The 26,841-nt window shown below is 35.6% G+C and overlaps 1 protein-coding gene across 8 annotated transcripts in view; it reads right to left on the minus strand.

The window, feature by feature from the left end:
• The window catches only part of LOC127879450 (arf-GAP with Rho-GAP domain, ANK repeat and PH domain-containing protein 1-like), a 194,743-nt gene extending 170,480 nt beyond the window's left edge, over positions 1–24,263 (minus strand). For all 8 annotated transcript variants that reach the window (XM_052426286.1, XM_052426284.1, XM_052426282.1 and 5 more), the window contains exon 1: positions 24,134–24,263. The gene's annotated coding sequence lies outside the window, so the exon portion shown is untranslated. The remainder of the gene's footprint in view (positions 1–24,133) is intronic.
• Between the last annotated feature and the right edge of the window lie 2,578 nt (positions 24,264–26,841).

The raw sequence follows: 26,841 nt of genomic DNA on the forward strand, positions 1-26,841 counted from the left end.
TTGACTGTTTTTCTATTATTATCCCCACGTTTTTCGGAGAAAAAGTGGGGATATTGTATTGATGTGCGTCCGTCCGTCCTGGCCAACTGCTCCTCCTACACTATTAGCACTAGAACCTTGAAACTTACATACATGGTAGCTATGAGCATATGTGCGACGGTGACAGTGACGGAATTTTGATCTGACCCCTGGGTCAAAAGTTATGGGGGTTGGGGCGGGCCGGGTCAGAGATTTTCAATCCTTTTTTTTTGTTATTTTACATTAACTTCTTCATTTCTGCACCGATTTACTTCAAATTGATACTGAGCCTCTCTTATGACACTAAGGTCAATCTCAACTATGCATGGCCCCATTACCAACCCTGGGGCGCCCCGGCCACATAGGCCACGCCCACCCAAAATTGCCTTTTACTATAATTTCTTCATTTCTACACCAATTCACTTCAAATTGATACTGAACCTCTCTTATGACAATACAGTCAATCTCAACTATGCATGGCGCCATAACCAACCCTGGGGCGCCCCGCTCACATAGGCCACGCCCACCCAAAATTGCCTTTTACTATAATTTCTTCATTTCTACACCGATTTACTTCAAATTGATACTGAACATCTATTAATACAATAAGGTGAATCTCAACTATGTATGGCCCCTTTACCAACCCTGGGGCGCCCCGCCCATAATAGGCCACACCCACTCAAAATTGTCTTTTACTATAATTTCTTCATTTCTACAACGATTCACCGCTAATTGATACTGAGCTTCTCTTATGACAATACGGTCAATCTCAACTATGCATGGACCCATTACCAACCATGGGGCGCCCCTGGGTCAAACATGCGGCATGGGGATACGCGTCGGCCTCTGCCGCGCCATTTCTAGTTTCACCTAGTGACCTTGTTTTTGACCCCAGATGACCCAAATACAATCCCAACCCAGATTTCATCAAGATAAACATTCTGACCAAATTTCATAAAGATTGGATGAAAACTGCGACCTCTATTGTCTACACAAGGTTTTTCAATTTTTTGACCTAGTTTTTGACCTAGTGACCTAGTTTTTGACCCCAGATGACCCAAATACAATCCCAACCCAGATTTTATCAAGATAAACATTCTGAACAAATTTCATAAAGATTTGATGAAAACTGTGACCTCTACTGTCTACACAAGGTTTTTCTATTATTTGACCTAGTTTTTGACCTAGTGACCTAGTTTTTTACCCCAGAACACCCAAATACAATCCCAACCCAGATTTCATCAAAATAAACATTCTGACCAAATTTCATAAAGATTGGATGAAAACTGTGACCTCTACTGTCTACACAAGGTTTTTCTATTATTTGACCTAGTTTTAGACCTAGTGACCTAGTTTTTGACCCAAGATGACCCAAATACAATCCCAACCCAGATTTCATCAAGATAAACATTCTGACCAAATTTCATAAAGATTGGATGAAAACTGCGACCTCTATTGTCTACACAAGGTTTTTCTATTATTCAACCTAGTTTTTGACCTAGTGACCTAGTTTTTGACCCCAGATGACCCAAATACAATCCCAACCCAGATTTTATCAAGATAAACATTCTGACCAAATTTCATAAAGATTGGATGAAAACTGTGACCTCTAATGTCTACACAAACAAATTGTTGACGGATGCACGCACACACACACGCATGCACGCACGCACATATGGATGCCGGACATCACACGGTCACATAAGCTCACCATGTCAATTTGTGACAGGTGAGCTAATATAAACAAATTACTTAAATTGTATTCAAAATATGTCGTTCTTACTGAAAGATGGGGGTGGTCGAATTTATATGAATCAATGAAACTATAGGAGAGAACAACATATTTTACATTTTCAGTGTTTTGTTTTAAAAAATATACATATTACTGAAAGTTTTCAATATCAACTTTATTGAAAGACAGTGTCTGTGAAAACAAAATAGGTACTTATATTACATCCCAATCAGAATTGTCATGTCAATACCAAATCCTGTAATCACTATTAAGAAATTGGGTAGGGAGATTTGGGGTCTGAAGTCCACCTCACATGTTCAGATTATTTCAAGTTTTCGTATTAATCAAATACCCTGCATTACTAAAAATCAACTGTCTGCACTATTAAGTGTGTAGATATTATTAAAAGGGCCATAACTCTGTGAAAAATCATCCAACCAGAACCCGCTGATAATATGCACATCTCCTCTTGGTAGTGAAGCTTCCCATAAAGTTTCATTGAATTCCGGTCATTAGTTGCTGAGAAATAGCCTGGACAAAAATTGTGCACGGACGGACGGATGGACGAACACACGCACTGACAGACGAAGCGGTGACTATATGCTCCCCCCAAAAAAAAAATTGGGGGAGCATTAAAAATTTTGAAAATGCTTTAAAGGTAAATAAATACTCATATTTGCTCTTATTGAAAATCATATTTTGACAATTCGTTGACATCTTAACTCCTACAGTCTATGAGTCAAAAACAACACTATAAATCTATATACATTTACCTAATTTAGTATGTTGAAAAAACAGGAACTTGTTTCACAATATCAACACCTGTGTTTAAAACAACAACACCAACATATTGTATGGAAGATATAGTATACTTCAGGACAAGTGGACCCTGGCATGAGAACTCTTTACCAGGGAAAATGGATCTGATACCACAGCCAATTTTTGGCTATTATTTAGACCAAGGAGTTGTACAGAGATTTGACAGCTATATCCTTATTTATAAATTGTTCATTTGTGTGCCCCTCTCTGGGATAACCAGGCTAAATGCTATTGCATAAAGTATTGTCAGTATTTAGCCAGTGACGTCCCGCGTAGAGTTAGCCTGAAGTTTTGTTTAGAAAAGACTTCTTTTTAAAATAAACATCCATTAGTGCAGAAATTGTCATCTCTGATTACCCTGTGCAGACTGCACTGGCTAATCTGAACTACATTTTACGCACAGGCATAAAGCATAGAACATATTTAGTATATTTGTTAAAGGTCTCTTTGCCAGTTGTAAGTTATTATATTTAAGAAGGTCTTTGTTACAGTTTGTTCAGAGATCAAATTTTATTGCTGAACAAATTCAGAATGTCTGACAACAAAATATCACTTTTCATAATCTGAATTTAAAGTTCAATCAAATGTTATAACCCAATATTTTATTTGATATCCTGTGATTTATTCATTGCTGCATACAATTTAAATGTCAATTGAATGACCACTCTGACTTTAAATAATTAAAATGTCAAAATGTCAGATTTTAACATGTGGCCATGTGAAGTTAATAACCCAAGTTTTACATATAAACATAGTCTACCTTAACACAAACACATTTTGATGACCAAAGACGTTCAATTAATTTTAACCCATTTATGCCTAAAGGAATCTCCCATCCGTCTAAATTGTATCAATGTATTTCCAAAATTAGGGATGTCTAGTATATTTATTTCCATATTTAGAATATTTCTTACAGAAATCCCTTTAAGCAAACAGCGCAGACCTTGATGAGACGCCGCATCATGCGGCGTCTCATCTGGGTCTACGCTGTTTGCCAAGGCCTTTTTTCTAGACGCTACGCATAAATGGGTCCAAGTATCATCATAAGTTGCACTTCTTTTACTGGTTACATCCCAGAAACATAAAACAAAGAGAAAATTAGTGGTTGCCACTTAAATAAACAAGAGGACTAGGATAGCCTTTAGGAGCTCACCTGACCTTATTGTACACCAATTGTTAAATAAACGGCAGGGACTACCCTATGCCTTAAAAATAGGGAGAAGTAACTTCTCCTTTGTTCTGAAACAGGGAGAAGTTTGGAAAATCAGGGAGACGTTTTTGCAAACAATATCAAAAACAAAGCGTGTTTATTTTACAACTTTTATTATTTCTATCATTATACTATGTTTATTTGTAAAAACAATAAATTTTCACTAAAATCTTCTTCATCATAACACATTTAAGTCATTTAACACATTTAAGTATTTAATAATTTGTACCAGTAGCACTTTTTCATCACATATTTATCATCATTATATTATCATCATCCTTATGACTGCTTTTGTAACAAAACACAATCTTAATGCATGGAACATCTAGTACATGTATATCTATTACTGTTTATCCGAATACTTTACATGTCCGAAATATGTTCACTTAAGAATGCCTTACCTGTTTACTTTAATAATCAAAATTTTCCTTGTTGCTATCTGGTTTAACAAACCTTATCAAATGTTTGTTAAATCCAGTTAATTCTTTCTCCATTATTGAATCACCATTACTTGTAATATGAATCGCCAGCTTTGAATTGAACGCGGGTGTAATGTTACAATTCGTCCGCCATTTGAAATGTTGATGGTCATGACATAGCAATTTAATTCTACTCAGATAATTTATATCTAATCGAGGAAATGTGTTTTCTCAATATTTATGTGTAGTATTATGACTTATAGTATAACAAATGAACTGTGATTCCAGTTTATATAAGATGGGTGTTACTCGTAATTTTCGGTGGATTAACAAACTGACAAAACTTGCTGGACTTTATAGTGGATCTACGCAATTTATAGACCTTTGATCAAGTTTGTTTTTCTTGAATTATTTTTGCCGACTTTCTTTAACCATGCTGTCTGCTAAAAACCTGCAATTATCAGATGGTCAATCAATTATCACGTAATCAGAAGACAACTTGCGGCACGCGTGAAGAGGCACGAGTGTGTTGTTAGCAACCAATATTAAGGGGACTGCTTTGTCACGGTCAATTAACGATCCGTGCGGGGGGTAAATTGTGTCACCGTTAGATAAACAAACAATAACTTGCTTATCGCATGTGGGCGGTAGTACGCCTTAGCAAAAATAATTGGGCGACTTGATTTTCACTTTTCCAGTCGTTTACTCAAAAAATCGGGCGACTTTATCTTTGCTTTTCTGCGCTCGTAGGGCGAAATCACGGGCGTAAGAACGAAATTATCGCTCATAGTTGCCTGTAGGGTAGTCCCTGTAAACGGTATTGTTTCCTCATCTGACCTATATCAAATTTAATTAAATATCTTAAAAAAAGCAAATCTGTAAACAAGTCCCTTTAATATCCTCTAAGATAAATTAGTTTAAGTGCAAATTTAATGCATCTGTTGCACACAAACAACATACAAAAACAAAACAAGCTTGGAATAGCATATTATTAACCCATTTTAGTCGGGATACGGTTTCATTTGTATCGCCCCGGTATCAGATTATTACAAATATTTGTATATAAGCAAACAAATTCCTGTGTTGCTTTGTATTGTATAGCCATGAAACGCAAACCGGAGCAATTAACATAATGGGATGCTGCAAAAGTCCACAAACACAAAAGTATGTGGTATTGGTGGGACTATATTAGAAAGAAAGATTTGATAAATCATGAGAAAACTGATTGCCATGTGATTCCTTTGTTACAGTCTGCAAGTGTAAAAAAGCAATAGACACAGTCTGATAAATTTTGTACTTCGTTTTCGGTTGGATTGCGTCCTACTAAACATCAAAGACGAGTCCTCAATGAAATACTACGCGTTTCAAACTATACGTATAATTGGTGCTTGTGGTTGATAAACGGAAAAAGGTTTAAGAGCACACTTATTTGAGCTACAGAAAATTGTTTGTAAAACAAATGCCAGCGATGTTGACCCGCAATACAGGATAGAAAACGATGAATGTTTTTTTAACAACAAAATGTCAACTATAAAACTAACATCGTGCAAAAACTTTTGTACGTCTTACAAGTCGGCTAAGTCACTAAGGTCAAAACTAAAACGACACATGTCAGTTTCAAATATTGTTCAGGGATCTTTTTGTGTTCAAAAACTGTTCATACGACATCTTTCAGGCAAAGACGTTTCTACCGATAATATCAATATATACCGTTATATCAGTATGATGCCCGACAACTTTGAAAAGCGGTCTAAACCCAAAGAACCATTCTTAAAACTTGCTAAACGAATAACAAACATTCCGCCTATCGATCACGATGTAAAAATTGTGAAACAAGCTAATTGGACATTTGTCATGAACATTCGTTGTGATCCTAAGTATACATGAAGAAATGTATCAAACAATACAATAGATAAACGTGTGTGTGGTATTGATCCTGGTGGTAGAACGTTTGCTACACTGTATGACCCAATTGACTGTAGTGTTTTCCAAGTTGGTATTGAGGAAGACAAGCAGTATGTGATTAGCAACCTCCACAATAAATTAGATCATGCCCATATGCATTTGACAAAAGCGCAAAACAAAAAGCAACAACAAGCAGCACGTGAATGAATTGTATCACTGAAAAAAGTACATTTGAAACTTACAACATTTGTTGAAGATATTCACCTAAAGCTTTCTTCAAATCTTGTCAAAGAGTATCAGTATGTTGTGATGGGTAAAATCAATGCAGCACCACTGGTAAAAAAAGAAAATTTATCAAAACGAGCTAAAAGGGATTTGCTATATTGGCAACATTACAGATTTCGCCAACAGCTAACCAACCGGACTACGAATACTGGCTGTGTATTGGATGTTCAAGATGAAGCATACACTTCAAAGACGTGTGGATTGTGTTCAACAATCAACGAAAATCTTGGAAAGATTGAAACATTTTATTGCGATAGCTTCAAATATAACACACACAGAGACGTTAATGGTGCTAGAAATATTTTGCTGAAATCTTTGCGCATGTTTCCGTTTGAAAAGCAACAACAATAGTAACTCTGTAACAATTAGGTTGATCAATCATAAATTCGAAAGTCAATTGCTACGAGACGTTGCATATGCTTAGTCCAGGGCAATTTTCTGCCGAATAAAATGGGTTAACACACAATAAACACCACCTAGATATTGTGTTCTACTTCTCCTCAACATCCATTGAGTCAAATAAACATTAATGTACAGTACACTCCACGCGTTTTCCCCAATTTCCCTCCATACTCCGCAGGTTTCGACCTGGAGGGAGATTAAGAAAATCCCGCTATACGCGGCGTTTGCATGATTTTGGACGCGGCGGTTAACGATCGGCAAAACTGATAAGCCGACGCGGCGGCCCTCGGCGTTGGCAACGCGGGGGAAACTCCACGTTTTACGAGATAACGATCAATTTAATTTTGTTTGACTTCCTGATTTTCAAATAAAATTACATTTATTACAAGTACATACATGTACATGTAGTATAATATTTACAATTAAAAAAAACAACCAAGATAGATCGATCCCGACGTGGTTGTAGAAGTAGTTGTTGTTGTATAGAAAACTCGTTGATTTACGACACACAAAACGTCGTCTTTTAACTAATACTTACCAATTAATATAAACACAGTTTGCAACATTGTTTTTATTTTGATAATTTAATCCAAAGTTTTCATGTTAGCAGGTGATTTTCTATACTGAACATGTAAACAAATGACCAAGGACCCTAAAAATCTCACAAATCTGTGTGAATTGACAGTTTGACGTAATCAAAGAAAAGCCGCTTCCTGTCTAAAGGCATAACTTACTCAAGTGAACAAGTTCAACGAATGCATAAGGAATGGTTTTAATTGTCGGAACAAAGTCAATTCTCTGCTCGCTAATGCATTGATTTTCTCTTTGTTTGTAGGTTATTCCATTGATTGCTAAAAGGTGGTAACTATTGACTTGATAATTGCATTTAATATTCACAGTTGTATTCTTGTTGCGTCGACATTCTGAACAATGTTTACCAGTAATTATGGACCAAATCGGCAGAGTGACATTAACACATGTTAATCCCTTTTGTCAAAACACCGCAGACAGCAGTCTACACAATTGGTCAGTAGACAAGCTTTGCGTGTTTTCATAACGTCAAACACTTAAAATCCAGTTCCGCCCAGATGTCTTCTTTATTCAGTTTACAGTACAATTAGTGTTAAAATAATTACTCTACTAAAATACCGTAACGATAAAGATTCGGCGTGTTCGATTTGAAATTATTTTAGAGGAAATATCTCTTATTCGCGATATAATTTCGTTAATAAATACCAAAGAAACTTTTAACCGAAATCAACAGAATTCAATGTTCTCTGCGCTACAAAGTTTGTATAAAAAAAATCAATACACGCACGCTTTGCAGGAGTATAAATTGTACCTTGACCTTGTACATTGCAGCATAATTTTCGCGCGCTTTTGTCGGGAAATATATACATGATGACTGTATATTGGAAGCATTTGTAAACGTCGTGTTAACAATTAACAAGAGTTCCGCGGTCGGAGATGACCGCATTGAAGCCGGATTTTTGATTTAAATGACAGGAAAGTACCTTTCGTGTTTTTGTCAATGCAATACTTAAATTACTGAAATATTGTTCAAAGGTCAAAATGAAATGTAAGTACTTTTCAAGGCATGAGCAAAGTTTGAGATTCTAGGTCCAAGCATACCAAAGTTACAACAATTTTAACATTTTAACATTTAAGTTCACAGTGACCTTGACCTTCAAATGAATGACATTGAAATGAATGACCTTGAAATGACCAGTGGTCATCTAAGTGTGCTTGCAAACCTTTACGTCAAGTTTGAGATTCTAGGTCCAAGCATACCAAAGTTATAACAATTTTAACATTTTAACATTGAAGGTCACAGTGACCTTGACCTTCAAATGAATGACATTGAAATGACCAGTGGTCATCTTCTAGTACTGGCCAATCTTTATTTCAAGTTTGAAGACTCTAGGTACAAGCATACCAAAGTTATAACATGAAATAAGAACTTTAACATTTTTACATTCAAGGTCACAGTGACCTTGACCTTCAAATGAATGACCTTGAAATGTCCAGTGGTTACTTACTAGTTCTGGCCAACCTTCATGTCAAGTTTCAAGACTCTAGGTGCAAGCATACCAAAGTTATAACAACTTTAACATTTTTACATTCAAGGTCACAGTGACCTTGACCTTCAAATGAATGACCTTGAAATGTCCAGTGGTTACTTACTAGTTCTGGCCAACCTTCATGTCAAGTTTCAAGACTCTAGGTCCAAGCATACCAAAGTTATAACAACTTTAACATTTTTATATTGAAGGTCACAGTGACCTTCACCTTCAAATGAATGACCTTGAAATGACCAGTGGTCATCTGTTAATCCTGGCCAACCTTCATGTCAAGTTTGAAGACTCTAGGTCCAAGCATACCAAAGTTATACCATGAAATAAGAACTTTAACATTTTTACATTCAAGGTCACAGTGACCTTGACCTTCAAATGAATGACCTTGAAATGACCAGTGGTTACTAACTAGTTATGGCCAACCTTCATGTCAAGTTTCAAGACTCTAGGTCCAAGCATACCAAAGTTATAAGAACTTTAACATTTTTTATATTGAAGGTCACAGTGACCTTGACCTTCAAATGAATGACCTTGAAATGACCAGTGGTCATCTGTTAATCCTGGCCAACCTTCATGTCAAGTTTGAAGACTCTAGGTCCAAGCATACCAAAGTTATACCATGAAATAATAACTTTAACATTTTCGCGCACGCCGCCACCCCGCCCCGCCCGCCCCCCCCCGCCCCGCCCGACAACATCAATCTATAAGCCGAGATTTTTTCGAAAAAAATCCGGCTAAAAATCGTAGTGTGTTTCGGATTACTAATTATTATTCTCATTTGGAAATTTTACGGAACATTATTCTTGTGTCATATGTGTTATGATTTAAATATTAATTTGTCAAATGTATTATATTAGACTAATTCATATTGTAGACGTACTTGTGAATTAAAAAACATAATTTTTATACGTATTAATTTTCTATACAATTATCTTTTTTATACATGTACTACAGTATTTAAACAATTTATTATAACAATGTTTTTATTTTTTGGCATGCCCAGTAGCACACTGCTAACGCGGCGTTGGGCGGCGATCACTGATAAGAACGGAAAGTGTCTGCATTTACCGACTAGCCTAAAGTAATACACGCCGCGGGAATTAGCGAACGCGGCGTAACGCCAAGCGTTTTATCGAGTTCACCTCGCTCTTCCAACGCCGCGTGAACACTCGCTAGCAGAAAAAAAACCGCGGAGGGAGCGCGTTTTTTGGGGAAAACGCATGGAGTGTACTGTAAATGTAGTGATATACTAGGAACAGGAATCATAAAACTTTGTATGTTCTTTTGAAACAACAAAATTATTGGTTCATCATTTGGATAATGAGTGTTGAAGTTTGGATGAGAACAGGAAATAAATCAGATGTTGTATGGGCTCCGTGCATATTAAGTATACCATACTAACATTTTGCAAGTATTATCCATGTTCAGAGAACAAAAATGTATTCGGTAATGGGAAATGTACAAGGAAAGATGTTTTTTTGTAATCTTTGGGAGCAGTTTGGCTTTACAACAGAGCCTTCAAAAACTCCTCACTTTCAACAAGTTTTGTCAACATCAAGTACGTAAAGTAGAATTAATGCTCCAGCTAAGATTTGAAAACAACAGGGTAATAAGATTAGCCAAGAGCAATGCATAACGGGTGCCACACTCGGCTACAGGTGCAGTTTTGAATAAATGAAAGCTTGTCAGAATATTTTTTTTTTAGAGGTCACAGTGACCTTGACCTTTGACCTAGAGACCCAAAAATGGGTGTGACGTGTAGAACTCATCAAGGTGCATCTACATATGAAGTTTCAAAGTTGCAGGTTGAAGCACTTTGATTTTAGAGCAAATGTTAAAGTTTATGTTAAAGTTTTATATTAGGTCACAGTGACCTTGACCTTTGACCTAGTGACCCAAAAATGGGTGTGGCGTGTAGAACTCATCAAGGTGCATCTACATATAAAGTTTCAAAGTTGTAGGTGGAAGCACTTTGATTTGAGAGCCTTAGGTGGAAGCACTTTGATTTTAGAGCCTATGTTAAAGTTTAATATTAGAGGACACATTGACCTTGACTTTTGACCTTGTCACCCAAAAATGGGTGTGTAGAACTCATTAAGGTGCATCTACATATGAAGTTTCAAAGTTGCAGGTGGAAGAACTTTGATTTTAGATCCAATGTTAAGGTTTTAGCACGACGCCTACAGCAGACGACGAGCTGGCTATGACAATACCTCGGGGTTTCTCCGAAAACGCCGAGCTAAAAATGACAGGGTGTTTTTTTGTCAAAAAGACACTTTAGTGTGCGCTGTCATCTTATGCATATTTCCAATATATAGTGTGTGTTATTTATGTAATAAATACTTATTTCATAGTTTATGCATTTTCATGTTGAGGGGGCAGGGTGAACTGTGGGGAAGCAGGGACTTAAACCCTTATGGAACTGCAGGTGACATAACGGAAACATAGATGATCATTGGCTGCATACAGAGTGTAACGAAGATTTAGTTATTAGTGATGATCATTTCCTTTTGTTACAAATGTGAGACAGAGTTATAGTAACATTTTATACAACGCATGTAAATACAATTTGTTGTCTTCTATTGAAAGAAGTAAATGGTGATTGCTTTTGTTAAATTAGTAAATTATATTCAGTGATTTTTTTTGCCTCAAATTACAGCCTCTTACAGGCTGTTTTCCAATTGCAAAAAGTAGAAAAAGGCTGTTTCCCAATGGCAAAAAATAGCATTTTTCCCCAAAAAATCTGACCAAAATTCCCCCCAAAATAGGCCAAACTCTTCCAATAAACTCAATTTTTGATTTATTATGTTTATTATACAGCAATTGTATTTCCTAGCACTTAATAAGATAAATTTTAGAAAGCATTCATTTATAAACAACTGGTATACTGTAATTTATTATCATATTATTAATGTTTAATTTTTCCCAATTGCATGAATTATCGCGCCTTTTTTCCCAATCCAAAAGACACAGGCTGTAAAATATATAAAGCAAAAAAATTCACTGTTAATATAAGAACAGATTTGAAATAAAATTGTGCATGAATTGTACATTTTGTTTTAGCTTTCATATAAGTATATGTATTGCAAAATATGTCTAGTCATTTGTCTAATATTATTTGGAAATACATGTGAATATCAGTGTCTGTTTCCCTTCTGAAATGGAGATTTATTTAACAGGGAATTTATTTATCCTCTTTTCTATGATGGTGGTTTATCTAGCACATTACATATTAGAAAGTAAACAGCAAATTACCTAAACGTGAGACGGACAAACCAAAGCAACTGTATTGATTGCATATAAAATTATCATTTATTCATAAGAAATCAATGTTCAGGCTTTATGCCTTAAACTTTGGCTAAAATATTTGATTATTACCCCAACACAAATGTTGTTACATGATAATCTGGTATTGAATTGGTTAATACAGTCTTTCTTCTAAAGCTACCATTGAAGTACATATTGTTATTATTTCAAGTTGGAAAAGCAAAACACCAAAATTCAGAATAACACTGCAATACCTTTTAAGTAACTTCACCAAACCAATGCACACATTTGTACTAAATTGCTTTTAAATTCCTTTATGCATTTTGAATAGGAAACACTTTTTAAAATCTTTTTTTTTAATTGTGTTTAGTATAAAAACAATCCAGAGTTCTTGAGGGAAATACATCACTGACAAAATCTTGACAAATTGTTCAAGCATGAACTTGACCGCCTTGACAGTAAACACAGTGTATACACTATTTGAACCTTTGATAGTATATTTAAATACGTTGACTGTATGAAAGCTTTGTGTTAATAAAAAAATGTTTTAACCGATTCTGTTAGATTAAAAAAAAGTCAAATTCATTGAATTGATATCTCCCGCCAATATGCTTCTTGACACAAAAGTGTTATATTTGACGCTTAAAAAAACATTTTTCAATATACAAAGGGCCATAACTCCGTTATCAACAGATGATGTACAATGCCATTTGGCGAGCATCATCCTCTTATCCATATATATACTCATACCAAGTTTCAATGAAATCCGCAGAAGCTCTTCCAAGATATAGCTCCGGACGGACGGAAAGACGGACGGACGAGAAAACAATATCCCTCCGCCTATGGTGGGGGATAATTACTTCAACAATGAATATAATTCAAACATACAAACCTTTGTTTCGTTAATGTCCTTATTATGGTGGGACCTTATTTGGACTGTACTTGTTTAAATTACGAACGAGAATCTCATGATGACGTTACAGGCATGAGCTCTGGGGCTGTGAGCTCTGTGTGTTTTGTTTTACTATTATTACTTAAATTGAAAATAAATACAACAAGATGTGTTTGTCAGAAACACTATGTCCCCTTTTGCGCCGCTTTGAAGCTATATATTTGACCTTTGACCTTGAAGGATGACCTTGACCTTTCACCACTCAAAATGTGCAGCTCCATGAGATACACATGCATGCCAAATATCAAGTTGCTATCTTCAATATCAACAAGAGCGCCGCATGACGGAGCAATATACGCCCGATTCGTGTACCATTGGAGATGATACACTGATGATTGATGTATTTGTTTTGGAAATAAGCAAAATAAATATTGCATGTGTTAATCGGTTGCATGTCTCCAATCAGACCTGACTGATATATAATCTATATACTACCTCTGACCAAGTTTGGTGAATTCAACTTGAACTAGAGCTTTGTCACTGAATGTGACTTATACCCCCATACCACTTTGACGCAGGATAAAAAGTTGTTTAAAAGTTTCGGATGAATACAATTTGAATTAGAGTCCGGACAAAGTGGCGCCGTTGAAAATGCACTAATTGACCCTATGACCTAGTTCTTGACCCGACATGACCCATATTCGAACTTGACCTAGATATCAACTAGATGCAACTACTGACCAAGTTTGGTAAAGATCGGATGAATACAATTTGAATAAGAGTCCGGACAAAGTGGCGCTGTTGAAAATGGACTAATTGACCCTATGACCTAGTTTTTTACCTGGCATGACCCATATTCGAACTTGGCCTAGATATCAACTAGATGCAACTACTGACCAAGTTTGGTGAAGATAAGATTTATACAATTTGAATTAGAGTCCGGACAAAGTAAAATGCACTAATTGACCCTTTGACCTAGTTTTTGACCCAGCATGACCCATATTCGGACTTGACCTAGATATCAACTAGATGCAACTACTGACCAAGTTTGGTGAAGATCGGATGAATACAATTTGAATTAGAGTCCGGACAAAGTGGCGCCGTTGAAAATGCACTAATTGACCCAATGACCTAGTTTTTGACCCGGCATGACCCATATTCGAACTTGGCCTATATATCAACTAGATGCAACTGCTGACCAAGTTTGGTGAAGATCGGATGAATACAATTTGAAATAGAGTCCGGACAAAGTGGCCCCTTTGAAAATGCACTTATTGACCCTATGACCTAGTTTTTGACCCGGCATGACCCATATTCGAACTTGGCCTAGATATCAACTAGATGCAACTGCTGACCAAGTTTGGTGAAGATCGGATGAATACAATTTGAATTAGAGTCCGGACAAAGTGATGCCTTCCGCCCGCCGCCCACCGCCCGCCCGCCGCCCGCCCGCCCGCCAAGGGGTTTCACATAATACGTCCCGTATTTTATACGGGCGTATAAAAAGTATTCATTATATGAGCGATTTTGACCCATATATTTGACCTTGAAGGATGACCTTGACCTTTCACCACTCAAAATGTGCAGCTCCATGAGATACACATGCATGCCAAATATCAAGTTGCTATCTTGAATATTGCAAAAGTTATTGCAAATGTTAAAGTTGGGGCAAACAAACCAACAAACACACAAACCAACAGACAGGGAAAAATAATATGTCCCTCACTATAGTGGTGGGGGACATAAAAACAGCAAAAATGTGGGAAAAAATAATTTACTTCATTTCTTAATCTTACTTCATCTTAAATGATCCAAATTCATCCATAGTCCATACATTTTAACATTCTATGACCCCACTAGTGTGAACACAACACGTTTATTTCAAATATGCAATGGAGTACTCTCCCTTAGGTGTGACGTCACTGACTGGAATAAGGTCAGCCATGCAAAAAATAAAATAAAATGCTATTGCAGTGTGTATGTAACTATCAGCTTTGCAAGGTAAAACATGCTGCAAATTAGCAACTTTGACAGGGATTTAATGGAAAATAAATAATGCTTTGAAGGTAAATTGTTTGTAGCATAGTTTGCGTTAGTTAAGAAATTATGTTACTCGTTTTCTTATTACACCGGAACCATATTACTGGTTCATATTAATATCCTTACATCATGCAATCAACCCTTTCCCCCATAAAAGCTTAATGAAAATGGCTTTTGCAACCAGCATAAAACCAGAACAGCCTGCAAGTAACTCGCAGTCTGTTCAAGTTTTATGCTGTTTGCTGCTCATCAGTACAATGTAACTAAGGGTTAGTAAGAAAGGTATTCAATTGAATGTAACTTTCTAAGGGACTACAAATGCATCAAAATACGTATCTAAGTGGTAAAGGGTAAAGCAAAGAAAGCACATGTTCACATGTATATATACTACAAACGCAATCACAACATCCACTTAACGCTCAGATGGTTTTTACACTGTGGCAAAGTCAACACAATGTTTAAACAGTATTAAATAATGGAAAAAAATGTTCTCTGGGGCATAGTGGAAAGCAGTGATTCATTTGAACCATGGATCACTGTTGTGTGAAGTATTCTACCACAATAGCAATCATCAGCTGTCATACATCAACATTTTATTACAGGTACAAATTGGCCAAATGTGCCACAAAAGAAGACACACATCAAAATAATACATACTTTATTTTCTGATAACAGTTGTGAAATTAAATGTAATTTGTATTTTTTTTTTATCCAGTTGGACTAGTGAAATTAGGCATTTCACTTGACTGACACAATTTTCACTCGCCCAAACTTTTTTTTTTAATTTTAAGAATCAAAAACCAACAATAATATAGCACTTTTACTGATATTTCACACTTAAATTAACTACAATATGCTTTTCAACTACAGTCTTTATATGTTTTTGCTCTTTACCTGATAAAGCTCCATAAATATACCGTATTTTTCCTTGTATAGCGCACCCTCATGTATAGCACGCAGGCTATTTTATTCATGCAAAAATGGAGAAAAAAATATTTAAACACAATAAAACCACCAAATCGGACCGAAAATGGCCGCCATTTTACTATTTACTAATTAATTGCGAAATCCAATAATCCGGGGCATTGGAAAGCTTAATTAAGTATTCAAAATAGGATGCTTCATTATGATTAGGAGCATGGGTTGCATAGCACTATACTTTTCTGACAATTTTGTAATTTTGTGTACGAATATGAGTTTGTTTATTGATCGTTTTTATTGCTGATAATGCGATATCACTTAAATTAGGTCATCTGTTGAGTGAACTGTGTGTATACAAATAACAAAGTAAAATGTGACTTACGCCGAGCATGCGCAGCCGCAACACACGTATTTACAACAAAAAATGTGTGATCGTCGAAAATATCCCTACGTTGAAATTACCCCACATGTACGTGAAGATAAATAACAAAGTCCTGCACTCAGCAAAAAACTAACTTTTTGTAAGTATTCAAACCTTATAATATGTTATTTTCACCCTTAAAAAAATAATGTAAAACTCAAGAGGACCAAATAAGGTGACTCTTGGTTTTCATAATCATGAATTCATTGAAGTTCTAAACATGTATACAAGGGTAATCACAAGCAAATATTATCAAAACCGTGTGTTGTCAACAAATTAACCAGATGTTGCACACACACAAACACAAATAGATACACCTAAAATAATACCAACTTCCTTGATTTGTCCAAATCCAGATTTTTTTCAATTTATTTACCACAAAATTATCTGCAATGTGCATTTCTAGCATTACACTCGCATGTACATTTGCACAATTTAAAGATATTGCAACATATACTTAGTACGAGGCAACCCTCACCTAAACTGCAAATAAAAAATATAAAACTGTATATTAAAAAAACATGGCACATTCGAGCTAAATATGGCAACTTTCTTCCTTATAAGCACAAGGAAATAATCTCAATGAGTATGAATGTTCAATTGCCTACTTTACAATAATAGCTTCACATCACTGTTTCCAGCTCTCATTTGGTACACATATTACAAGCAATGCATTGTATTACAAAATCCACTTTGTGCCATATTGATTGTCGCTTGTTTACCTTTTCGGTAAACATTTGACAAGCGACATTTGAGTTTAAACGTCTTCATTTAGCTCGATTGCATTGAAAGCCTAAGGCTTATTAAAATGCTTATTATTAATATGTAGAATCAGTATGTGGTGCCTTAAAGGGAGATCTAAATAACGCTGCCAGTGTAGGAAACAATTCCATAACCTCTTGGTCACAGGGCTGACATCAATTACCCCACAAGGAACTTCAAGCGACAATTCAGAATGACACAAAATATTTTCAGATGAAAGACAACATTTCAACTTTTGATTTTCACATTGTCATGCTTAATGATATACACCACTCAAGTTGCATCAAAAATAGATTTTTTGGTGTCAACATTCAAAGCAATGCATGATGTGACAAGCGACATAATATGATTATTGTGGGAAAATATCATGCAATTGTTGACTGCGAATCGACATCCATTAAGCACAACAGACATTATTCCAAGTGACACAATACATGATATTGTGTGTAGAGTTTCAACCAGTGTGTTAGTTAATTCTGAAGAGGTGTTTCGATAGAATCGCTTCTTGTCAGATTTTTTGCATGATTATAACAAATGCCTTAATTAAAAATATGTTCATTCCAATGGCGATGCATGACAGATCAGACGTAGATTATATAAAGTGCAATTAAAATAGAACCAAATAGTTAATTAATTATCAATTAAAAAATATTGCTATTTTACTCATGTACATGGCTAGCGCTGGCCCAAAATATCTTTGAGCCACCCAGATCTAGAGATCTAGGGGGGTCCGGGGGCACCCCCCCCCCCCCCCCCCCGAAAAATTTTTGGATCCTAGATTATCTGTGGTGCGTTTTGGGCCTATTTCCAACCAGTTTTTGTTTGTTTAAAATAACAATATATACAAGCACATGTCACATATCATAATATACATCACATCACAATTTTCATAGTTATAGAGATATTTTCATACAGCACATTTTTAACAACATGATGAATGGCATGTAAAATACAAGCATACATTTCATTCACAAAATACATTGCAAACAAATCCTGCTATACACAGAGAACAAAGTCATGACATGTATCATTATTATTTCATTATTATTCTGCGCCGTTTTTTACAAGCCCATAGTTTGTAGATCACTTTAAAGTCAACATCTTTGCAGTCTTTTCCTTCAATTGAGATTTTCATGAGATGTTCCAAATTTTGTAGACGATATGAATTACTGTTCCTTTGTGTTACAAATTCCTAACTTAAATTAAACTTTAATTGCAATTAAACCGCGCGTGTTTTTCACGTTTTCCTTTGATTAAAATACGCCGTTGTTAGTTAGCATAGTGTGTGAGTAAAACGATCAAATTAATTAATAATCACCTTTTCATCGGCAGAAAGTTGTAACATCAACGACATAGAACTAATTCAATATTAACTGTGTATTCAAAGCTCCACCCATTTTTACGTTTCATTCAACAACGTCATTTCATGTGTAAGCGAACTCAGATTTGATTGGCCAGCTACCATGTGCACTTCAATAACAATAAGGTCAAGCGATGTCTCGATACAGGTGCAGAACGGTTTTCGTTCAATGTTCAAATTGCGAATACTTTCGTTGAAACAAAGAGAAAAATATAGAAAACCAGTTTCGGGTTAAAATGGCGGCAGTTTTCAATGAAATTTTACGAGATTTTAGCATTTTCACAAATCGGATTTTTCTTGAGCCAAATTTTCAATATTTTCGCAAATGGCTCAAGTGGCGAACGACAGCGCGAGCCCTGATGTAGATTGGATAGTTGAAAAATTAACAATAATTTTGATATAGATGGATACTCTATCCCAGGATTTGATTTTTTAAATTTTATGTTCAATGCCTCCAACGCTATGGGGTATAAAAAGGAACTTTAAAAAAAGCACCTAAACATTTCCCTGTGTATCAAGATCAGATTGTAGCAGTAAGTGCTGTAAATGACTAGCTCTACATCATCTTAAATGAGCCACTAGCTATAAACAATCTAAATCTAACTATATAGTTGATTGTGTTTGAATACTAAACTAAGATCAAGGAAGTAACAAAACTGAGCATGATTTCATATCCCAATACAATTTGTCATAAAAACCAAAATTGTTATGATCTGAAGCGCATAAAATGTCATGTTAAAATGAGCATCTTAACGTTTAACAGCTAATTCTCTGCCTACTGCGTCCAAATTATTGCAAACTGCATGCCTATAATTTAATTATGTACAGTTAATTTTCTGGTGGAGTGCAGACCAGACACCCAACATTCACAGGAATTGTATGGATCTCTTTTTATAGTTAAAACTTCAAAATTTGGCAGGCAACAATCTGAATGGCTCAGGCTCCAAGAAAGGTCATTTTAACATTGCAAAGGCCATAGCAAAGTTATCCAAATAATCCAGTCAGGCGAAATATAGGAACTAAACTACTCTGACAAGGTGGTGATCAAAATAATGAAAGTACATGTACTTTATGAAACTTTATTATTACATTTGCGGCCATTATTTTTTAAACTAAGCATTGCATTAACATGTTCAACTGAGGTTCAAGAAATTTTGCCAAAGAGGATGTCTTCTAGGGAATAAAGATGCTTTTTATGCCCCCCTTCGATGAAGAGGGGGTATATTGTTTTGGTTATGTCGGTACGTCTGTATGTATGTCCGTATGTCCGTCCACCAGATGGTTTCCGGATGATAATTCAAGGTTCTCCCAACGCTTAGGCCTAGGATCATGAAACTTCATAGGTACATTGATCATGACTCGCAGATGACCCTTATTGATTTTCAGGTCATTAGGTCAAAGGACACGGTGACCCGAAATAGTAAAATGGTTTACGGATGATAACTCAAGAACGCTTATGCCTAGAATCATGAAACTTGATAGGTAGATTGATCATGACTCGCATATGACCCCTATTGATTTTCAGGTCACTAGGTCAAAGGTCACCGTGACCCGAAATAGTAAAATGGTTTCCGGATGATATCTCAAGAACACTTACGCCTAGGATCATGAAACATGATAGGTAGATTGATCATGACTCGCAGATGACCCCTAATGATTTTCAGGTCACTAGGTCAAAGGTCAAGGTCACTGTGACCCGAAATAGTAAAATGGCTTCCAGATGATAACTCAAGAACGCTTATGCCTAGGATCATGAAACGTCATAGGTACATTGATCATGACTCGCAGATGACCCCTATTAATTTTCAGGTCACTAGGTCAAAGGTCAAGGTCACAGTGACAAAAAACATATTCACACAAAGGCTGTCACTACAACTGAGAGCCCATATGGGAGGGGCCTGCATGTTTTACAAACAGAACTTGTTTAAATTTGATCTTGTGACCAATTATTTTTAGCTCATATGACCAAGTTGACCTGGGCTGAGATTTTAATGGGAAAAATGTTCACCCCAAGTTTCATCCTATTAAGGAAGCAAAAAATTTCTGCTGCTACTTGTTTGTTCTATACCATTTCAGACAAGAGTTAGCAAAGCCGTGACTTTGTATTAATTTATTTTTAAGCAGAAAAAGAAGCATTGATCACTGTACATTGATTATTGTACATTGATTTATCTTAATTTTTGTCTCTAAATTTTTAGACACCTGTAAACAAAAAAATTGTATCAAAATGTTCGGCCACAAAAAGTCATTTTTAAGTGTCGGAAAACTTAGATTAACTAGGGTTTTTGTTTTACTATAGCCATAAAACAAAAACTGCCCAACCCCTGGTGGCTTTGTTATTCAAGGACCAGAACCATTTTCAAACCCAGGCAATATATCTTGAGAAAATAATGTGTGACCAGGGTTCATGAAGATTGGACTTAAAACACCCCTTATGATCCACTTTGAGTGTCAACAAGGTTTTACTATAGCCATATTAGGAAAACTACCGTCGACTATATACATGTAGCGGTCATGATTAAAAATTGAAGTTAACCATTTTTTAACTCAGATGAGATATCATTAGTAGAATAAATGTTCTGTTAAAGTTTCAGGAAGATTGGACATAAAATGACTTCTAGAGTATTAACAGGCTTTTTATTTTATTTGACCAAATGAGCTTCTTTTATACCTTTTATGAGGCAATTTAAAAATCAGCCAAGATATAATTGGGACAAATGTTTTGATTTTTTTTCCATGAAATTGGGCAATAAATGTGGCCTCTAGAGTGTTTACCACGTTAATGTTGAAAACACCCGTTAGAGATGCATGATTGTTAAGTGATCACAAAAGCTCACCATGAGCAAATGTTGTGCTCAGGTACAGTACAGGCACCGTGTACTTAAACGCCACTCGCCACAGTGTTCGCTAAAAATAAAATAATTGAACATAAACGTATTGTATTTTTCATTTAAAAGAGATAATGAATAATGGGTTTCACACCAATGCCCATGACAGTGTTTTAAACGCCGCGTATAAAAGAAAACGGTGTTCACACCTAGCTGTAGGATACCGCACCTGGAGGAGTGATAAACGCGTGTTTGATTATGCAATTAACGCTCTTCGGGTCATTGTCGACCTAAAATGGCTTGAAGTCCCCCGCGAAATGTCACCCATCGGGAACAGTGAACACCGCGGACAGGCGTTTTTGTTTAAGTACACGGTGCCTGTACTGTAAGCTAATAAAATATAACCAGGGCTATAGATAACTTTTGGGGTATATTGGGTAATTCACCCCCTGTTTTTGACAACAATAGCGTTTTTGTAAATTCAATAGAGTTTTAGCAAAAATTTTCACCCCCTACTTTTGAGCTTAATTGGGTTTTTCACCCCTGTTTTTTAAAACTAAATTGGGTAATTTAGGGAATTGCATATTTAACATAATAAAAATCTACTAAAGTTACTATATTATTTATACAAATGACATTTAAAAAGGTACCTGTACATAACAACAAACAATTACCGAATTTCTCATCAGTTTATTCACTTTTGCGTTGAATAAGACCTAGTTCGTGAAAATCGCTGCACAATTGATGAAGTTATGGCTGTTCAAAGCAATGCAACCCGTTTTCGGGTCATTTTGAGTTGAATACATTGAAAATGAAAGTAGAAATCAGACGGGTCTACGAATAATTACAATACTACCCCAAAGATAAATAACCGCTGGAAAGACTGCATTCTTTTTATCCCCCCCAAAAAGCATATAGTCGCCGCTTCATCTGTCCATGCGTGTGTCCGTGGTTCCGTGTGTCCGTCCGTCCGTGCACAAGTTTTGTCCGGGCTATTTCTCAGCAACTACTGACCGGAATTCAATAAAACTTTTTGGGAAGCTTCACTACCAAGAGATGTGCATATTATCAGCCGGTTCTGGTCAGATGATTGTTCACAGAGCTAGGCCCTTTGAAATTTTCCATTAACTGTACATATAGTGCAATTCGTGTCCGGGCTATTTCTCAGCAACTAATGACTGGAATTCAATGAAACTTTATGGGAAGCTTCACTATCAAGAGGAGATGTGCATATTATCAGCCGGTTTTTGTCGGATGATTTTTCACAGAGTTGTGGCCCTTTGAAATTTTCCATTGTTCATATAGTGCAATTCTTGTTCCAGCTATTTCTCAGCAACTTATTACGGGAATTCAATGAAACTTTATGGAAAGCTTCACTACCAACAGGAGATGTGCATATTATCAGCCGGTTATGGTCGGATGATTTTTCACAGTGTTATGGCCCTTTGAAATTTTCTATAAACTGTACATATAGTGCTATTCTTGTCTGGGCTATTTCTCCCCAACTACTGACTTGAATTTAATGAAGCTTTACGGGAAGCTTAACTACCTTGTGGAGATGCGCATGTTATTTGTGGGTTCTGGTTAGATGATTTATTGAGAGTTATGGCCCTTTGAATTTTTTAAGTTGCTAAACCATCCATCGTATTATTTTGTCCAAAGTTATGCCCCTCAAGACGTTTCCTTTTATCTGAATATATAGTGCAATATTGTGACAAAAAAACCTTTGGGGAGCATCACCCGTCTCCGACGGTTTCTTGTCTTCATTGGTCGGCATATAAACTATGCGGTACATTTTTGTACGGAAAATAACCAGTATAATAAATACGCCCGGTGTTCGTAAGAATTGCGTTTCGTGACGCAAGATTTTTTACGGGAATTACGTTAATAAATTTGTATTTGCGTTTTTATACGCTTTATTTTGAATTTAATTACGTTTTTTGTTATTTTAATTGCGTAATAACGCAAGTACGCTTGTTATCTATAGCCCTGTATAACAAATTACATAATATATTTTAAGATCAGGCTTAGTGAAATTCTTGGACACTGGTACAATGTTGAGCCTGTAGAGAGATACTTTGGGCGCTGGCCTCATGAGTTTCATGGGGCAAAGACTTGTGTATATGAAAACAGAGTTGTGGTCACCAATATCCCAGATAACAGACATTGAAGTGTAAGTGATATTTTTTTAGCTGTACAACCTGTAGGAAATAATCTTGGTTAACATCAATAATTTTAAGTTGTTAGGATTGACTACATGTAGTTTTTGAAGAGTTGGTAATAAAAATTGTTTTAACTGTGTTTGATAGATAGTTGGAAAAGCAAAATACTAAATATTAATGTCTTAATAAATAACAAATCCCCATTCATGACAAGTATAGAAATACTTTTTGGGTGATGCTCCTACTCCTAGTCCTGATAGGGGAATTACATTTCTAGGGGTAAGAACTAAGATTTACTTAAGAATAAAGCTGCATGAATGTTAGGACTTTTTACAGGCAATTAACCATATTACAAAAAGCTATAAAATAACACAGGAATTGCATTTAATTTGTCTTTAATTTAATGACTTATTTGTTTTTAGCTTTTGTTAACTCAGGTCGTAAATGACTGTAAATGTGTAATAACAAAATGACTCGGACGCGAAATTATATGATACGTATGAAATTCTGCTTTAACAACCATATGCCAAGCACAAGTAATGTGATAAAATGTGTATATTATCAATTTAGATAAAACGCAATGAAAAATGTAATGTGCAAAATTAAAATAAATACCTGGTCATGGTTCAGTGTTTATTGATGTTTTGATATTTTCTGAATCCGTTTTCGCACTTCCTGGTTTATGGTACAGTTAACTACGACAGCATTAACGTATCGTTATCAACAGTGGCATTCCATGTTTATGAGGTCTATCCGCCCTGTGGCTGCATTATGTGAGGACCCGGAGTGTGTCCCAGGAATCCTTCCTAATCAGATTTTAGACTCACGAAAGTTGGGACGAATTTTGAATGATAGCTGCAATTTCCAGCTATCACGAAAGTTGGGACGAATTTTGAATGATAGCTGCAATTTCCAGCTATTTATTGTTTACTGAAAGTTTTTTTCTCAATTTTGAGGTGGTCTTGTGTTGTGGGGGGGGGGGGCATCAGTCTGTCACAGACTTTTAACGGTTATATCACAGAAACTGTACAAGATATCAACATGAAACTTTAAAGCGGTATTGATATCAATGAGGAGAAGTGATATGCACAAGAACCATAAACCTACATTTTCTACAATAAGAATTATTTCCCTTTGTTTGATTTTTGTATGATGAAACTTGTCTGGGCTATATCTCAGATACTATCCAAAATTTCAGCATTAAACTTCATGGGTAAATTGATATTAATGAGAAGTGCTATGCGAAAGAACCACAAACCTTCACTTTCTTAAATAAGAGTTATTGCCCTTTGATGTTTTTGTATGATGGAACTTTTCAGGGCTATACCTCAGATATGATACAACATTTCAACATGAAACTTTGTAAATGAATAGATATCAATTAGAAGAGCCAAGCACAAGAACCACAAACCTGCACTTTCTTTAATAAGAGCTTATGCCCTTTGTTTGATTTTCGTATGATGAAACTTTTCTGGGCTATATCTCAGATACCATGCACAATTTCAACATGAAAATGCATCGGTTAATTGATAGTATTGTGATTGCGTAAGAACCATAACCATTCACTTTCTTAAATAAGAGTTATTACCGTTTGATGTTTTTGTATGATTAAACTTTTCAGGGCAATATCTCAGATATGATACAACATTTCAACACGAAACTTCATTGGTGTGTAGAAATGTATTGGAAGAAGTGCCATGCATAAGAGCTTTAACCTTGCACTTTCTTAACTAAGAGTTATTGCCCTTTGTTGTTTTTGTATTATGTAACTTTTCAAGGTTATTTCTCAGATACGCTACAAGATTTCATCATGAAACTTCAAGGGTGTGTAGATAATAATGAGGAGAATTGCAATTTATAAAAGCAATTACCCTTCACTTAATTTTTTATTTATGCATCAGTTGAGTTACATTCTGAACTGATGGGAATAATCATGTTACTAGATTTCTTAACAATAAAATGTTGGTTGTACAAAGGGATAAGATTACAACAAATCTGTCAGTTGTTCAATGAAATAAGTCCACCCAAATTGTGAGCAAGCGAGCAAACAAACATAAAATATACAATTGTTAACCTGTTTGCAATATTAAATCAAAGGCAAGTAAAAAGCAAAGAATAAATAACTACTTGAGGAAAACTTGTGCTAAATAAAAGGCCAGGGGACCGTTTCAATTAACATCGTATTACACATTTATGATACGTTACATTTTTCGAAGATACATAATTGCTAAAGTCCATATCATATGATTACAGATTTTCAGTACTTAATTAATTACATTGGCAACTCCAGCGCCGTACATATTTGACGAGCATGGCGAGCTAGTTCGTCTACTTATTTAGATTACAAAATTCTCTCGTAAGTTAAAATTGACATAAGATCGTTTATGAAACGGCCCACAGACATCTTAATTCAGCAATTTTGTACCATTAATTGTTTAAAGCCATAATAGATACCCAAAATCAACAAATATTTCATAAAATATTTTGTAAACTAAAGTGAACCCATAAAAAATTAGTATTTCTTATAGCAATAGCAAAACTTTCAACGCTACATGTGGTTTGGTAACATAGGTCCCTGTTTGCATAGGTCCCTGTTGCAGGGTATACTGTAAGATTAATGTCCCATATTTAGGTTCTTGCAATGTTCTGTAATGTTCTACTGTATTAAGGTAAATGTCGTGTTCTGTAAAATTGTCCTGTCTTAAGCCACTGATGACCAAGTGGTCTAAGTGTTAGTCTGTTATTCCAGGGGTCAGTGGTTCGAGCCAAGTAAAGGGTTACTTTTTTTTCTTTCTTTAATTTAATTGTTGTTTTTTACTGGAGCTTTTTAGATCCAATGGTTACATTTATCAATATAAAGCATTTAATGAAAAAACTTCAATAATTCCCAAATCCGAGAAAAGGTCCCTTTAAGCCACATACTGTGCTTTGTAAGGATGTCCTTTATAAAAGTTCTTGTTGTGTTCTGTAAGATTGTCCTGTCTTTAGCAATATATGGTGTAACGAAAGGTTGGCCTTTATTAAGGTTCTTGTTGTGTTCTGTGAGATTGTCCTGTCTTAATCCACATACTGTGTTATGTAAGGATGTCCTTTATTAAGGTTCATGTTGTGTTCTGTAAGATTGTCCTGTCTTAAGCCACATACTGTGTTATGTAAGCAGGCCCTTTATTAAGGTTCTTGTTGTGTTCTGTGAGATTGTCCTGTCTTAATCCACATACTGTGTCATGTAAGGAGGTCCTTTATTAAGGTTCTTGTTGTGTTCTGTAAGATTGTCCTGTCTTAAGCCACATACTGTGTTATGTAAGGATGTCCTTAATTAAGGT

The sequence above is a fragment of the Dreissena polymorpha genome, chromosome 4 (assembly GCF_020536995.1).
Source record: "Dreissena polymorpha isolate Duluth1 chromosome 4, UMN_Dpol_1.0, whole genome shotgun sequence".
Taxonomy (NCBI): Eukaryota; Metazoa; Mollusca; class Bivalvia; order Myida; family Dreissenidae; genus Dreissena; species Dreissena polymorpha.